The sequence below is a fragment of the Bombina bombina genome, chromosome 3, assembly GCF_027579735.1.
Source record: "Bombina bombina isolate aBomBom1 chromosome 3, aBomBom1.pri, whole genome shotgun sequence".
Classification (NCBI taxonomy): Eukaryota; Metazoa; Chordata; class Amphibia; order Anura; family Bombinatoridae; genus Bombina; species Bombina bombina.
The window spans coordinates 1,268,582,919-1,268,599,887 of record NC_069501.1 but is presented as its reverse complement, the minus strand read 5'-3'; the positions used below and the strand labels follow the sequence as shown (position 1 = coordinate 1,268,599,887).

The 16,969-nt window shown below is 54.0% G+C and overlaps 1 protein-coding gene across 2 annotated transcripts in view; it reads right to left on the bottom strand.

Moving 5' to 3' along the window:
• The window catches only part of LOC128654726 (ecto-ADP-ribosyltransferase 5-like), a 170,118-nt gene that overhangs the window by 143,307 nt on the left and 9,842 nt on the right, over positions 1–16,969 (bottom strand). For both annotated transcript variants that reach the window (XM_053708812.1, XM_053708811.1), the window contains exon 2: positions 3,922–4,036. The gene's annotated coding sequence lies outside the window, so the exon portion shown is untranslated. The remainder of the gene's footprint in view (positions 1–3,921; positions 4,037–16,969) is intronic.

Below are 16,969 nucleotides of genomic sequence, written 5' to 3'. Positions count from 1 at the left end.
GATGTGTTCTAATATTGTATTCACGATGTATGTTTATAATGATCGTTATCAAATTTGTTCAATTCATTTACTCTGAGCAGATATTAAATAAGTGCCCTTCCTATTTATCTTTTGTATATTTACTGAATAGATATTATAGATAGCTGTTTCAGGTTTTTAGATGTTATATTTAACTTAACAATTACCTAACAGGTGTAATTCAGGGAGGTGTGTATTGGTTTTAACCTATAAACATTAAGCTGTGATTGAGTGTGTTAGACATAACCAGTCAGGCTATGATTACGGCTGAGAGCTAAAACGCGTAAGCCACCTGGTGAACACTTCTCTGAACTTTGTATGTTGTTGTTTCTTCCTTTTGGAAATTTTAATGTTGTCCAATAAACTCCTGATGTTTTACGGAACCAAACTCTCCACTCTTCTTGCTTGCTGTTATATACATGTCAGAGCTGTAACATCAGGAATTGAGGCAAATACACTAAACATCACAGTATTGTGTTATTGTGTCTGTGTGCATGTTTTTATGATTGTGTGACGGTGTGTGTATTGTGTTATTGTTGCTGTGTGTGCATGTGTTTGTGATTGTGTGATGGTGAGTGTATTGTGTTACTGTTGCTGTGTGTGCATGTGTTTGTGTGATGGTGTGTGTATTGTGTTACTGTTGCTATGTGTGCATGTGTTTGTGTGTGTATTGTGTTACTGTTGCTATGTGTGCATGTGATTGTGTGTGTATTGTGTTATTGTGTCTGTGTGCATGTGTTTATGATTGTGTGACGGTGTGTGTATTGTGTTATTGTTGCTGTGTGCGCATGTGTTTGTGATTGTGTGATAGTGAGTGTATTGTGTTACTGTTGCTGTGTGTGCAGGTGTTTGTGTGATGGCGTGTGTATTGTGTTACTGTTGCTATATGTGCATGTGTTTGTGATTGTGTGATGGTGTGTGTATTGTGTTATTGTTGCTGTGTGCACATGTGTTTGTGATTGTGTGATGGTGTGTGTATTGTGTTACTGTTGCTGTGTGTGCATGTGTTAGTGTAAAGGTGTGTGTATTATGTTACTGTTGCTGTGTGTGCACATGTGTTTGTGATTGTTTGATGGTCTGTGTATTGTGTTATTGTTGCTGTGTGTGCGCATGTATTTGTGATTGTGTGTTGGTGTGTATATTGTGTTACTGTTGCTGTGTATGCATGTGTTTGTGATTGTGTGATGGTGGGTGTATTGTGTTATTGTTGCTGTGTGTGTATGTGTTTGTGATTGTGTGATGGTGTGTGTATTGTGTTACTTTTGCTGTGTGTGCGCATGTGTTTGTGATTGTGTGATGCTGTGTGTATTGTGTTAGTGTTGCTGTGTGTACATGTGTTTGTGATTGTGTGATGGTGTGTGTATTGTGTTACTATTGCTGTGTGTGCATGTTTTTGTGATTGTGTGATGGTGTGTGTATTGTGTTACTGTTACTGTGTGTGCATGTGATTGTGTGATGGTGTGTGTTGTGTGTTAGTGTTGCTGTATTTGCATGTGTTTGTGAATGTGTGATGGTATGTGTATTGTGCTATTGTTGCTGTGTGTGTATATATTTGTGATGGTGTGTGTATTGTGTTATTGTGGCGATGTGTGTATATATTTGTGATTGTGTGATGGTGTGTGTATTGTGTCATTGTGCCTGTGAACATGTGTTTGCGATTGTGTGATGGTGTGTATTGTGTTACTGTTGCTGTGTGTGCATGTGATTGTGTGATGGTGTGTGTTTTGTATTAGTGTTGCTGTGTGTGCATGTGTTTGTGATTGTGTGATGTTGTGTGTATTGTGTTACTGTTGCTGTGTGTGCATATGATTGTGTGATGTTGTGTGTATTGTGTTACTGTTGCTGTGTGTTTGTGATTGTGTGATGTTGTGTGTATTGTGTTACTGTTGCTGTGTGTGCATGTTAGTGATTGTGTGATGTTGTGTGTATTGTGTTACTGTTGCTGTGTGTGCATGTGATTGTGTGATGCTGTGTGTATTGTGTTACTGTTGCTGTGTGTGCATGTGTTTGTGATTGTGTGATGGTGTGTGTATTGTGTTACTGTTGCTGTGTGTGCATGTGTTTGCGATTGTGTGATGTTGTGTGTATTGTGTTACTGTTGCTGTGTGTGCATATGATTGTGTGATGGTGTGTGTTTTGTATTAGTGTTGCTGTGTGTGCATGTGTTTGTGATTATGTGATGTTGTGTGTATTGTGTTACTGTTGCTGTGTGTGCATGTGATTGTGTGATGGTGTGTGTATTGTGTTACTGTTGCTGTGTGTGCATGTGTTTGTGATTATGTGATGTTGTGTGTATTGTGTTACTGTTGCTGTGTGTGCATGTGATTGTGTGATGGTGTGTGTATTGTGTTATTGTTGCTGTGTGTGCATGTGATTATGTGATGGTGTGTGTATTGTGTTACTGTTGCTGTGTGTGCATATGATTGTGTGATGGTGTGTGTGTTTTGTATTAGTGTTGCTGTGTGTGCATGTGTTTGTGATTGTGTGATGGTGTGTGTATTGTGTTACTGTTGCTGTATGTGCATGTGATTGTGATTGTGTGATGTTGTGTGTATTGTGTTACTGTTGCTATGTGTGCATGTGATTGTGTGTGTATTGTGTTACTGTTACTGTGTGTGCATGTGTTTGTGATTGTGTGATGTTGTGTGTATTGTGTTACTGTTGCTATGTGTGCATGTGATTGTGTGTGCATTGTGTTACTGTTACTGTGTGTGCATGTGTTTGTGATTGTGTGATGTTGTGTGTATTGTGTTACTGTTGCTGTGTGTGCATGTGATTTTGTGATGGTGTGTGTTTTGTATTTGTGTTGCTGTGTGTGCATGTGTTTGTGATTGTGTGATGTTGCGTGTATTGTGTTACTGTTGCTGTGTGTGCATTGTGTTACTGTTGCTGTGTATGCATGTGTTTGTGATTATGTGATGTTGTGTGTATTGTGTTACTGTTGCTGTGTGTGCATGTGTTTGTGATTATGTGATGTTGTGTGTATTGTGTTACTGTTGCTGTGTGTGCATGTGTTTGTGATTATGTGATGTTGTGTGTATTGTGTTACTGTTGCTGTGTGTGTGCATGTGATTATGTGATGTTGTGTGTATTGTGTTACTGTTGCTGTGTGTGCGCATGTGATTATGTGATGTTGTGTGTATTGTGTTACTGTTGCTGTGTGTGCATGTGATTGTGTGATGGTGTGTGTATTGTGTTACTGTTGCTGTGTGTGCATGTGTTTGTGATTATGTGATGTTATGTGTATTGTGTTACTGTTGCTGTGTGTGCGCATGTGATTATGTGATGTTGTGTGTGCGCATGTGATTATGTGATATTGTGTGTATTGTGTTACTGTTGCTGTGTGTGCATGTGATTGTGTGATGTTGTGTGTATTGTGTTACTGTTGCTGTGTGTGCATGTGCTTGTGATTATGTGATGTTGTGTGTATTGTGTTACTGTTGCTGTGTGTGCATGTGATTTTGTGATGGTGTGTGTTTTGTATTAGTGTTGATGTGTGTGCATGTGTTTGTGATTATGTGATGTTGTGTGTATTGTGTTACTGTTGCTGTGTGTGCGCATGTGATTATGTGATGTTGTGTGTATTGTGTTACTGTTGCTGTGTGTGCGCATGTGATTATGTGATGTTGTGTGTATTGTGTTACTGTTGCTGTGTGTGCGCACGTGATTATGTGATGTTGTGTGTATTGTGTTACTGTTGCTGTGTGTGCATGTGTTTGTGTGATGTTGTGTGTATTGTGTTACTGTTGCTGTGTGTGCATGTGTTTGTGATGGTGTGAGGCTAGCATATAAGAGGACATGCGTGAGTTCAGTGTAAGATAAGACAAACTACTGATGAATTATTAAGACAAACAAGTCATTTCTGGGACGGCTGCACTACATGCCGTTAGTGAGCAGGTTTACCTGTAGTCAGACTGCTTGTGTCATTGCAAATTCACAACAAGATGCTGCAGATGTGTCTCTTGATTCTATGTTATGTGCAGATACCAATACCAGCCAGTGATTGTGTGTGTTGTGCCTAGAAAGATAAGCACATAAACAAATGAGAGAGTGACACACAGGTCTGCCCTGGTGCTTGTCCTGTAGCCCAGCAGTGGTGTGCCTGGTCTGTCTGCTGTGTGTGCTTGTCCTGTAGCCCAGCAGTGGTGTGCCTTTTCTGGCTGCTGTGTGTGCGTGTCCTGTAGCCCAGCAGTGGTGTGCCTGGTCTGGCTGCTATGTGTGCTTGTCCTATAGCCCAGCAGTGGTGTGCCTGGTCTGGTTGCTGTGTGTGCTTGTCCTATAGCCCAGCAGTGGTGTGCCTGATCTGGCTGCTGTGTGTGCTTGTCCTGTAGCCCAGCAGTGGTGTGCCTGATCTGGCTGCTATGTGTGCTTGTTCTGTAGCCCATCAGTGGTGTGCCTGATCTGGCTGCTGTGTGTGCTTGTCCTGTAGCCCATCAGTGGTGTGCCTGACCTGGCTGCTCTGTGTGCTTGTCCTATAGCCCAGCAGTGGTGTGCCTGACCTGGCTGCTATGTGTGCTTGTCCTATAGCCCAGCAGTGGTGTGCCTGACCTGTCTGCCCTGGTGCTTGTCCTGTAGCCCAGCAGTGGTGTGCCTGGTCTGTCTGCTGTGTGTGCTTGTCCTGTTGCTCAGCAGTGGTGTGCCTGGTCTGTCTGCTGTGTGTGATTGTCCTGTAGCCCAGCAGTGGTGTGCCTGGTCTCGCTGCTGTGTGTGCTTGTCCTGTTGCTCAGCAGTGGTGTGCCTGGTCTGTCTGCTGTGTGTGATTGTCCTATAGCCCAGCAGTGGTGTGCCTGGTCTGTCTGCTGTGTGTGCTTGTCCTGTTGCTCAGCAGTGGTGTGCCTGGTCTCGCTGCTGTGTGTGCTTGTCCTGTAGCCCAGCAGTGGTGTGCCTGGTCTGTCTGCTGTGTGTGCTTGTCCTGTAGCCCAGCAGTGGTGTGCCTGGTCTGTCTGCTGTGTGTGCTTGTCCTGTAGCCCAGCAGTGGTGTGCCTGGTCTGGCTGCTGTGTGTGCTTGTCCTGTAGCCCAGCAGTGGTGTGCCTGGTCTGGCTGCTGTGTGTGATTGTCCTATAGCCCAGCAGTGGTGTGCCTGGTCTGTCTGCTGTGTGTGATTGTCCTATAGCCCAGCAGTGGTGTGCCTGGTCTGTCTGCTGTGTGTGATTGTCCTGTAGCCCAGCAGTGGTGTGCCTGGTCTCGCTGCTGTGTGTGCTTGTCCTGTAGCCCAGCAGTGGTGTGCCTGGTCTGTCTGCTGTGTGTGCTTGTCCTGTAGCCCAGCAGTGGTGTGCCTGGTCTGTCTGCTGTGTGTGATTGTCCTATAGCCCAGCAGTGGTGTGCCTGGTCTCGCTGCTGTGTGTGCTTGTCCTGTAGCCCAGCAGTGGTGTGCCTGATCTCGCTGCTGTGTGTGCTTGTCCTGTAGCCCAGCAGTGGTGTGCCTGGTCTGGCTGCTGTGTGTGCTTGTCCTGTAGCCCAACAGTGGTGTGCCTGATCTCGCTGCTGTGTGTGCTTGTCCTATAGCCCAGCAGTGGTGTGCCTGGTCTGTCTGCTGTGTGTGCTTGTCCTGTAGCTCAGCAGTGCTGTGCCTGGTCTGGCTGCTATGTGTGCTTGTCCTGTAGCCCAGCAGTGGTGTGCCTGACCTGGCTGCTATGTGTGCTTGTCCTGTAGCCCATCAGTGGTGTGTCTGACCTGGCTGCTATGTGTGCCTGTCCTATAGCCCAGCAGTGGTGTGCCTGGTCTGGCTGCTGTGTGTGCTTGTCCTATAGCCCAGCAGTGGTGTGCCTGGTCTGGCTGCTGTGTGTGCTTGTCCTATAGCCCAGCATTGGTGTGCGTGACCTGGCTGCTATGTGTGCTTGTCCTGTAGCCCAGCAGTGGTGTGCCTGACCTGGCTGCTGTGTGTGCTTGTCCTGTAGCCCAGCAGTGGTGTGCCTGATCTCGCTGCTGTGTGTGCGTGTCCTGTAGCCCGGCAGTGGTGTGCCTGGCCTGGCTGCTGAGTGTGCTTGTCTTGTAGCCCAGCAGTGGTGTGCCTGGTCTGGCTGCTGAGTGTGCTTGTCCTGTAGCCCAGCAGTGGTGTGCCTGGTCTGGCTGCTGTGTGTGCTTGTCCTGTAGCCCAGCAGTGGTATGCCTGGTCTGGCTGCTGTGTGTGCTTGTCCTGTAGCCCAGCAGTGGTGTGCCTGGTCTGGCTGCTATGTGTGCTTGTCCTGTAGCCCAGCAGTGGTGTGCCTGGTCTGGCTGCTGTGTGTGCTTGTCCTATAGCCCAGCAGTGGTGTGCGTGACCTGGCTGCTGTGTGTGCTTGTCCTGTAGCCCAGCAGTGGTGTGCCTGGTCTGGCTGCTATGTGTGCTTGTCCTGTAGCCCAGCAGTGGTGTGCCTGGTCTGGCTGCTGTGTGTGCTTGTCCTATAGCCCAGCAGTGGTGTGCGTGACCTGGCTGCTGTGTGTGCTTGTCCTGTAGCCCAGCAGTGGTGTGCCTGGTCTGGATGCTATGTGTGCTTGTCCTATAGCCCAGCAGTGGTGTGCCTGACCTGGCTGCTGTGTGTGCTTGTCCTATAGCCCAGCAGTGGTGTGCGTGACCTGGCTGCTATGTGTGCTTGTCCTGTAGCCCAGCAGTGGTGTGCGTGACCTGGCTGCTATGTGTGCTTGTCCTGTAGCCCAGCAGTGGTGTGCCTGGTCTGGCTGCTATGTGTGCTTGTCCTGTAGCCCAGCAGTGGTGTGCCTGACCTGGCTGCTGTGTGTGCTTGTCCTGTAGCCCAGCAGTGGTGTGCCTGACCTGGCTGCTGTGTGTGCTTGTCCTATAGCCCAGCAGTGGTGTGCCTGACCAGGCTGCTATGTGTGCTTGTCCTGTAGCCCAGCAGTGGTGTGCCTGACCTGGCTGCTGTGTGTGCTTGTCCTATAGCCCAGCAGTGGTGTGTGTGACCTGGCTGCTATTTGTGCTTGTCCTGTAGCCCAGAAGTGGTGTGCCTGGTCTGGCTGCTGTGTGTGATTGTCCTATAGCCCAACAGTGGTGTGCCTGACCTGGCTGCTATGTGTGCTTGTCCTATAGCCCAGCAGTGGTGTGCCTGGTCTGGCTGCTGTGTGTGCTTGTCCTGTAGCCCAGCAGTGGTGTGCCTGACCTGGCTGCTATGTGTGCTTGTCCTGTTGCCCAGCAGTGGTGTGCCTGACCTGGCTGCTGTGTGTGCTTGTCCTGTAGCCCAGCAGTGGTGTGCCTGACCTGGCTGCTGTGTGTGCTTGTCCTGTAGCCCAGCAGTGGTGTGCCTGACCTGGCTGCTGTGTGTGCTTGTCCTGTAGCCCAGCAGTGGTGTGCCTGACCTGGCTGCTATGTGTGCTTGTCCTGTAGCCCAGCAGTGGTGTGCCTGACCTGGCTGCTGTGTGTGCTCGTCCTATAGCCCAGCAGTGGTGTGCCTGGTCTGGCTGCTGTGTGTGCTTGTCCTGTAGCCCAGCAGTGGTGTGCCTTGTCTGGCTGCTATGTGTGCTTGTCCTATAGCCCAGCAGGGGTGTGCCTGGTCTGGCTGCTGTGTGTGCTTGTCCTGTAGCCCAGCAGTGGTGTGCCTGGTCTGGCTGCTATGTGTGCCTGTCCTGTAGCCCAGCAGTGGTGTGCCTGATCTGGCTGCTATGTGTGCTTGTCCTGTAGCCCAGCAGTGGTGTGCCTGATCTGGCTGCTATGTGTGCTTGTCCTATAGCCCAGCAGTGGTGTGTCTGACCTGGCTGCTGTGTGTGCTTGTCCTATAGCACAGCAGTGGTGTGCGTGACCTGGCTGCTGTGTGTGCTTGTCCTGTAGCCCAGCAGTGGTGTGCCTGATCTGGCTGCTGTGTGTGCTTGTCCTGTAGCCCAGCAGTGGTGTGCCTGATCTGGCTGCTATGTGTGCTTGTCCTGTAGCCCAGCAGTGGTGTGCCTGGTCTGGCTGCTGTGTGTGCTTGTCCTGTAGCCCAGCAGTGGTGTGCCTGATCTGGCTGCTATGTGTGCTTGTCCTATAGCCCAGCAGTGGTGTGCCTGGTCTGGCTGCTATGTGTGCTTGTCCTGTAGCCTGCCCAGCAGTGGTGTGCCTGACCTGGCTGCTGTGTGTGCTTGTCCTGTAGCCCAGCAGTGGTGTGCCTGATCTGGCTGCTATGTGTGCTTGTCCTATAGCCCAGCAGTGGTGTGCCTGGTCTGGCTGCTATGTGTGCTTTTCCTGTAGCCTGCCCAGCAGTGGTGTGCCTGACGTGGCTGCTGTGTGTGCTTGTCCTGTAGCTCAGCAGTGGTGTGCCTGATCTGGCTGCTATGTGTGCTTGTTCTGTAGCCCAGCAGTGGTGTGCCTGGTCTGGCTGCTGTGTGTGCTTGTCCTATAGCCCAGCAGTGGTGTGCCTGATCCGGCTGCTGTGTGTGCTTGTCCTATAGCCCAGCAGTGGTGTGCCTGACCTGGCTGCTATGTGTGCTTGTCCTATAGCCCAGCAGTGGTGTGCCTGACCTGGCTGCTATGTGTGCTTGTCCTATAGCCCAGCAGTGGTGTGCCTGACCTGGCTGCTGTGTGTGCTTGTCCTGTAGCCCAGCAGTGGTGTGCCTGGTCTGGCTGCTATGTGTGCTTGTCCTGTAGCCCAGCAGTGGTGTGCCTGACCTGGCTGCTATGTGTGCTTGTCCTATAGCCCAGCAGTGGTGTGCCTGACCTGGCTGCTGTGTGTGCTTGTCCTATAGCCCAGCAGTGGTGTGCCTGACCTGGCTGCTGTGTGTGCTTGTCCTATAGCCCAGCAGTGGTGTGCCTGATCTGGCTGCTGTGTGTGCTTGTCCTATAGCCCAGCAGTGGTGTGCCTGACCTGGCTGCTGTGTGTGCTTGTCCTATAGCCCAGCAGTGGTGTGCGTGACCTGGCTGCTGTGTGTGCTTGTCCTGTAGCCCAGCAGTGGTGTGCCTGACATGGCTGCTATGTGTGCTTGTCCTATAGCCCAGCAGTGGTGTGCCTGACCTGGCTGCTGTGTGTGCTTGTCCTATAGCCCAGCAGTGGTGTGCCTGACCTGGCTGCTGTGTCTGCTTGTCCTATAGCCCAGCAGTGGTGTGCCTGACCTGGCTGCTGTGTGTGCTTGTCCTGTAGCCCAGCAGTGGTGTGCCTGATATGGCTGCTATGTGTGCTTGTCCTGTAGCCCATCAGTGGTATGCCTGACCTGGCTGCTCTGTGTGCTTGTCCTATAGCCCAGTAGTGGTGTGCCTGACCTGGCTGCTATGTGTGCTTGTCCTATAGCCCAGCAGTGGTGTGCCTGGTCTGGCTGCTATGTGTGCTTGTCCTGTAGTCCAGCAGTGGTGTGCCTGACCTGGCTGCTGTTTGTGCTTGTCCTGTAGCCCAGCAGTGGTGTGCCTGGTCTGGCTGCTGTGTGTGCTTGTCCTGTAGCCCAGCAGTGGTGTGCCTGACCTGGCTGCTATGTGTGCTTGTCCTATAGCCCAGCAGTGGTGCGCCTGACCTGGCTGCTGTGTGTGCTTGTCCTGTAGCCTTCCCAGCAGTGGTGTGCCTGACCTGGCTGCTGTGTGTGCTTGTCCTGTAGCCCAGCAGTGGTGTGCCTGGTCTGGCTGCTGTGTGTGCTTGTCCTGTAGCCCAGCAGTGGTGTGCCTGGTCTGGCTGCTATGTGTGCTTGTCCTATAGCCCAGCAGTGGTGTGCCTGACCTGGCTGCTGTGTGTGCTTGTCCTATAGCCCAGCAGTGGTGTGCCTTGTCTGGCTGCTATGTGTGCTTGTCCTGTAGCCCAGCAGTGGTGTGCCTGGTCTGGCTGCTATGTGTGCTTGTGCTATAGCCCAGCAGTGGTGTGCCTGGTCTGGCTGCTATGTGTGCTTGTCCTATAGCCCAGCAGTGGTGTGCCTGACCTGGCTGCTGTGTGTGCTTGTCCTATAGCCCAGCAGTGGTGTGCCTTGTCTGGCTGCTATGTGTGCTTGTCCTGTAGCCCAGCAGTGGTGTGCCTGGTCTGGCTGCTATGTGTGCTTGTCCTATAGCCCAGCAGTGGTGTGCCTGAGCTGGCTGCTATGTGTGCTTGTCCTATAGCCCAGCAGTGGTGTGCCTGACCTGGCTGCCGTGTGTGCTTGTCCAATAGCCCAGCAGTGGTGTGCCTTGTCTGGCTGCTATGTGTGCTTGTCCTGTAGCCCAGCAGTGGTGTGCCTGACCTGGCTGCTGTGTGTGCTTGTCCTATAGCCCAGCAGTGGTGTGCCTGACCTGGCTGCTATGTGTGCTTGTCCTGTAGCCCAGCAGTGGTGTGCCTGACCTGGCTGCTATGTGTGCTTGTCCTATAGCCCAGCAGTGGTGTGCCTGACCTGGCTGCTGTGTGTGCCTGTCCTGTAGCCCAGCAGTGGTGTGCCTGACCTGGCTGCTGTGTGTGCTTGTCCTATAGCCCATCAGTGGTGTGCCTGGTCTGGCTGCTGTGTATGATTGTCCTATAGCCCAGCAGTGGTGTGCATGACCTGGCTGCTGTGTGTGCGTGTCCTGTAGCCCAGCAGTGGTGTGCCTGGTCTGGTTGCTGTGTGTGATTGTCCTATAGCCCAGCAGTGGTGTGCCTGACCTGGCTGCTATGTGTGCTTGTCCTATAGCCCAGCAGTGGTGTGCCTGACCTGGCTGCTATGTGTGCTTGTCCTATAGCCCAGCAGTGGTGTGCCTGACCTGGCTGCTATGTGTGCTTGTCCTATAGCCTAGCAGTGGTGTGCCTGGTCTGGCTGCTGTGTGTGCTTGTCCTGTAGCCCAGCAGTGGTGTGCCTGGTCTGGCTGCTATGTGTGCTTGTCCTGTAGCCCAGCAGTGGTGTGCCTGACCTGGCTGCTATGTGTGCTTGTCCTGTAGCCCAGCAGTGGTGTGCCTGGTCTGTCTGCTGTGTGTGCTTGTCCTGTAGCCCAGCAGTGGTGTGCCTGACCTGGCTGCTGTGTGTGCTTGTCCTATAGCCCAGCAGTGGTGTGCCTGACCTGGCTGCTGTGTGTGCTTGTCCTATAGCCCAGCAGTGGTGTGCCTGACCTGGCTGCTGTGTGTGCTTGTCCTGTAGCCCAGCAGTGGTGTGCCTGACCTGGCTGCTATGTGTGCTTGTCCTGTAGCCCAGCAGTGGTGTGCCTGGTCTGGCTGCTATGTGTGCTTGTCCTGTAGCCCAGCAGTGGTGTGCCTGACCTGGCTGCTATGTGTGCTTGTCCTGTAGCCCAGCAGTGGTGTGCCTGGTCTGTCTGCTGTGTGTGCTTGTCCTGTAGCCCAGCAGTGGTGTGCCTGACCTGGCTACTGTGTGTGCTTGTCCTATAGCCCAGCAGTGGTGTGCCTGACCTGGCTGCTGTGTGTGCTTGTCCTATAGCCCAGCAGTGGTGTGCCTGACCTGGCTGCTGTGTGTGCTTGTCCTGTAGCCCAGCAGTGGTGTGCCTGACCTGGCTGCTATGTGTGCTTGTCCTGTAGCCCAGCAGTGGTATGCCTGACCTGGCTGCTGTGTGTGCCTGTCCTGTAGCCCAGCAGTGGTGTGCCTGACCTGGCTGCTGTGTGTGATTGTCCTATAGCCCAGCAGTGGTGTGCCTGACCTGGCTGCTGTGTGTGCTTGCCCTGTAGCCCAGCAGTGGTGTGCCTGGTCTGGCTGCTATGTGTGCTTGTCCTATAGCCCAGCAGTGGTGTGCCTGACCTGGCTGCTGTGTGTGCTTGTCCTGTAGCCCAGCAGTGGTGTGCCTGGTCTGGCTGCTGTGTGTGATTGTCCTATAGCCCAGCAGTGGTGTGCCTGACCTGGCTGCTATGTGTTCTTGTCCTATAGCCCAGCAGTGGTGTGCCTGACCTGGCTGCTGTGTGTGCTTGTCCTGTAGCCCAGCAGTGGTGTGCCTGACCTGGCTGCTATGTGTGCTTGTCCTGTAGCCCAGCAGTGGTGTGCCTGACCTGGCTGCTGTGTGTGCTTGTCCTGTAGCCAAGCAGTGGTGTGCCTGACCTGGCTGCTGTGTGTGCTTGTCCTGTAGCCCAGCAGTGGTGTGCCTGACCTGGCTGCTGTGTGTGCTTGTCCTATAGCCCAGCAGTGGTGTGCCTGACCTGGCTGCTATGTGTGCTTGTCCTGTAGCCCAGCAATGGTGTGCCTGACCTGGCTGCTATGTGTGCTTGTCCTGTAGCCCAGCAGTGGTGTGCCTGACCTGGCTGCTATGTGTGCTTGTCCTATAGCCCAGCAGTGGTGTGCCTGGTCTGGCTGCTGTGTGTGCTTGTCCTGTAGCCCAGCAGTGGTGTGCCTTGTCTGGCTGCTATGTGTGCTTGTCCTATAGCCCAGCAGGGGTGTGCCTGGTCTGGCTGCTGTGTGTGCCTGTCCTGTAGCCCAGCAGTGGTGTGTCTGATCTGGCTGCTATGTGTACTTGTCCTGTAGCCCAGCAGTGGTGTGCCTGATCTGGCTGCTATGTGTGCTTGTCCTATAGCCCAGCAGTGGTGTGTCTGACCTGGCTGCTGTGTGTGCTTGTCCTATAGCACAGCAGTGGTGTGCGTGACCTGGCTGCTGTGTGTGCTTGTCCTGTAGCCCAGCAGTGGTGTGCCTGACCTGGCTGCTGTGTGTGCTTGTCCTGTAGCCCAGCAGTGGTATGCCTGATCTGGCTGCTATGTGTGCTTGTCCTGTAGCCCAGCAGTGGTGTGCCTGATCTGGCTGCTGTGTGTGCTTGTCCTGTAGCCCAGCAGTGGTGTGCCTGATCTGGCTGCTATGTGTGCTTGTCCTATAGCCCAGCAGTGGTGTGCCTGGTCTGGCTGCTATGTGTGCTTGTCCTGTAGCCTGCCCAGCAGTGGTGTGCCTGACCTGGCTGCTGTGTGTGCTTGTCCTGTAGCCCAGCAGTGGTGTGCCTGATCTGTCTGCTATGTGTGCTTGTCCTATAGCCCAGCGGTGGTGTGCCTGGTCTGGCTGCTATGTGTGCTTTTCCTGTAGCCTGCCCAGCAGTGGTGTGCCTGACCTGGCTGCTGTGTGTGCTTGTCCTGTAGCCCAGCAGTGGTGTGCCTGATCTGGCTGCTATGTGTGCTTGTTCTGTAGCCCAGCAGTGGTGTGCCTGATCTGGCTGCTGTGTGTGCTTGTCCTGTAGCCCAGCAGTGGTGTGCCTGATATGGCTGCTATGTGTGCTTGTCCTGTAGCCCATCAGTGGTGTGCCTGACCTGGCTGCTATGTGTGCTTGTCCTATAGCCCAGCAGTGGTGTGCCTGACCTGGCTGCTATGTGTGCTTGTCCTGTAGCCCAGCAGTGGTGTGCCTGACCTGGCTGCTGTGTGTGCTTGTCCTATAGCCCAGCAGTGGTGTGCCTGGTCTGGCTGCTATGTGTGCTTGTCCTGTAGTCCAGCAGTGGTGTGCCTGACCTGGCTGCTGTGTGTGCTTGTCCTGTAGCCCAGCAGTGGTGTGCCTGACCTGGCTGCTGTGTGTGCTTGTCCTGTAGCCCAGCAGTGGTGTGCCTGACCTGGCTGCTGTGTGTGCTTGTCCTATAGCCCAGCAGTGGTGTGCCTGATCTGGCTGCTGTGTGTGCTTGTCCTGTAGCCCAGCAGTGGTGTGCCTGATATGGCTGCTATGTGTGCTTGTCCTGTAGCCCATCAGTGGTGTGCCTGACCTGGCTGCTCTGTGTGCTTGTCCTATAGCCCAGCAGTGGTGTGCTGACCTGGCTGCTATGTGTGCTTGTCCTATAGCCCAGCAGTGGTGTGCCTGACCTGGCTGCTGTGTGTGCTTGTCCTATAGCCCAGCAGTGGTGTGCCTGGTCTGGCTGCTATGTGTGCTTGTCCTGTAGACCAGCAGTGGTGTGCCTGACCTGGCTGCTGTTTGTGCTTGTCCTATAGCCCAGCAGTGGTGTGCCTGGTCTGGCTGCTGTGTGTGCTTGTCCTGTAGCCCAGCAGTGGTGTGCCTGACCTGGCTGCTATGTGTGCTTGTCCTATAGCCCAGCAGTGGTGCGCCTGACCTGGCTGCTGTGTGTGCTTGTCCTGTAGCCTTCCCAGCAGTGGTGTGCCTGACCTGGCTGCTGTGTGTGCTTGTCCTGTAGCCCAGCAGTGGTGTGCCTGGTCTGGCTGCTGTGTGTGCTTGTCCTGTAGCCCAGCAGTGGTGTGCCTGGTCTGGCTGCTATGTGTGCTTGTCCTATAGCCCAGCAGTGGTGTGCCTGACCTGGCTGCTGTGTGTGCTTGTCCTATAGCCCAGCAGTGGTGTGCCTTGTCTGGCTGCTATGTGTGCTTGTCCTGTAGCCCAGCAGTGGTGTGCCTGGTCTGGCTGCTATGTGTGCTTGTGCTATAGCCCAGCAGTGGTGTGCCTGGTCTGGCTGCTATGTGTGCTTGTCCTATAGCCCAGCAGTGGTGTGCCTGACCTGGCTGCTGTGTGTGCTTGTCCTATAGCCCAGCAGTGGTGTGCCTTGTCTGGCTGCTATGTGTGCTTGTCCTGTAGCCCAGCAGTGGTGTGCCTGGTCTGGCTGCTATGTGTGCTTGTCCTATAGCCCAGCAGTGGTGTGCCTGAGCTGGCTGCTATGTGTGCTTGTCCTATAGCCCAGCAGTGGTGTGCCTGACCTGGCTGCCGTGTGTGCTTGTCCTATAGCCCAGCAGTGGTGTGCCTTGTCTGGCTGCTATGTGTGCTTGTCCTGTAGCCCAGCAGTGGTGTGCCTGACCTGGCTGCTGTGTGTGCTTGTCCTATAGCCCAGCAGTGGTGTGCCTGACCTGGCTGCTATGTGTGCTTGTCCTGTAGCCCAGCAGTGGTGTGCCTGACCTGGCTGCTATGTGTGCTTGTCCTATAGCCCAGCAGTGGTGTGCCTGACCTGGCTGCTGTGTGTGCCTGTCCTGTAGCCCAGCAGTGGTGTGCCTGACCTGGCTGCTGTGTGTGCTTGTCCTATAGCCCATCAGTGGTGTGCCTGGTCTGGCTGCTGTGTATGATTGTCCTATAGCCCAGCAGTGGTGTGCATGACCTGGCTGCTGTGTGTGCGTGTCCTGTAGCCCAGCAGTGGTGTGCCTGGTCTGGTTGCTGTGTGTGATTGTCCTATAGCCCAGCAGTGGTGTGCCTGACCTGGCTGCTATGTGTGCTTGTCCTATAGCCCAGCAGTGGTGTGCCTGACCTGGCTGCTATGTGTGCTTGTCCTATAGCCCAGCAGTGGTGTGCCTGACCTGGCTGCTATGTGTGCTTGTCCTATAGCCTAGCAGTGGTGTGCCTGGTCTGGCTGCTGTGTGTGCTTGTCCTGTAGCCCAGCAGTGGTGTGCCTGGTCTGGCTGCTATGTGTGCTTGTCCTGTAGCCCAGCAGTGGTGTGCCTGACCTGGCTGCTATGTGTGCTTGTCCTGTAGCCCAGCAGTGGTGTGCCTGGTCTGTCTGCTGTGTGTGCTTGTCCTGTAGCCCAGCAGTGGTGTGCCTGACCTGGCTGCTGTGTGTGCTTGTCCTATAGCCCAGCAGTGGTGTGCCTGACCTGGCTGCTGTGTGTGCTTGTCCTATAGCCCAGCAGTGGTGTGCCTGACCTGGCTGCTGTGTGTGCTTGTCCTGTAGCCCAGCAGTGGTGTGCCTGACCTGGCTGCTATGTGTGCTTGTCCTGTAGCCCAGCAGTGGTGTGCCTGGTCTGGCTGCTATGTGTGCTTGTCCTGTAGCCCAGCAGTGGTGTGCCTGACCTGGCTGCTATGTGTGCTTGTCCTGTAGCCCAGCAGTGGTGTGCCTGGTCTGTCTGCTGTGTGTGCTTGTCCTGTAGCCCAGCAGTGGTGTGCCTGACCTGGCTACTGTGTGTGCTTGTCCTATAGCCCAGCAGTGGTGTGCCTGACCTGGCTGCTGTGTGTGCTTGTCCTATAGCCCAGCAGTGGTGTGCCTGACCTGGCTGCTGTGTGTGCTTGTCCTGTAGCCCAGCAGTGGTGTGCCTGACCTGGCTGCTATGTGTGCTTGTCCTGTAGCCCAGCAGTGGTATGCCTGACCTGGCTGCTGTGTGTGCCTGTCCTGTAGCCCAGCAGTGGTGTGCCTGACCTGGCTGCTGTGTGTGATTGTCCTATAGCCCAGCAGTGGTGTGCCTGACCTGGCTGCTGTGTGTGCTTGTCCTGTAGCCCAGCAGTGGTGTGCCTGGTCTGGCTGCTATGTGTGCTTGTCCTATAGCCCAGCAGTGGTGTGCCTGACCTGGCTGCTGTGTGTGCTTGTCCTGTAGCCCAGCAGTGGTGTGCCTGGTCTGGCTGCTGTGTGTGATTGTCCTATAGCCCAGCAGTGGTGTGCCTGACCTGGCTGCTATGTGTTCTTGTCCTATAGCCCAGCAGTGGTGTGCCTGACCTGGCTGCTGTGTGTGCTTGTCCTGTAGCCCAGCAGTGGTGTGCCTGACCTGGCTGCTATGTGTGCTTGTCCTGTAGCCCAGCAGTGGTGTGCCTGACCTGGCTGCTGTGTGTGCTTGTCCTGTAGCCAAGCAGTGGTGTGCCTGACCTGGCTGCTGTGTGTGCTTGTCCTGTAGCCCAGCAGTGGTGTGCCTGACCTGGCTGCTGTGTGTGCTTGTCCTATAGCCCAGCAGTGGTGTGCCTGACCTGGCTGCTATGTGTGCTTGTCCTGTAGCCCAGCAATGGTGTGCCTGACCTGGCTGCTATGTGTGCTTGTCCTGTAGCCCAGCAGTGGTGTGCCTGACCTGGCTGCTATGTGTGCTTGTCCTATAGCCCAGCAGTGGTGTGCCTGGTCTGGCTGCTGTGTGTGCTTGTCCTGTAGCCCAGCAGTGGTGTGCCTTGTCTGGCTGCTATGTGTGCTTGTCCTATAGCCCAGCAGGGGTGTGCCTGGTCTGGCTGCTGTGTGTGCTTGTCCTGTAGCCCAGCAGTGGTGTGCCTGATCTGGCTGCTATGTGTACTTGTCCTGTAGCCCAGCAGTGGTGTGCCTGATCTGGCTGCTATGTGTGCTTGTCCTATAGCCCAGCAGTGGTGTGTCTGACCTGGCTGCTGTGTGTGCTTGTCCTATAGCACAGCAGTGGTGTGCGTGACCTGGCTGCTGTGTGTGCTTGTCCTGTAGCCCAGCAGTGGTGTGCCTGACCTGGCTGCTGTGTGTGCTTGTCCTGTAGCCCAGCAGTGGTGTGCCTGATCTGGCTGCTATGTGTGCTTGTCCTGTAGCCCAG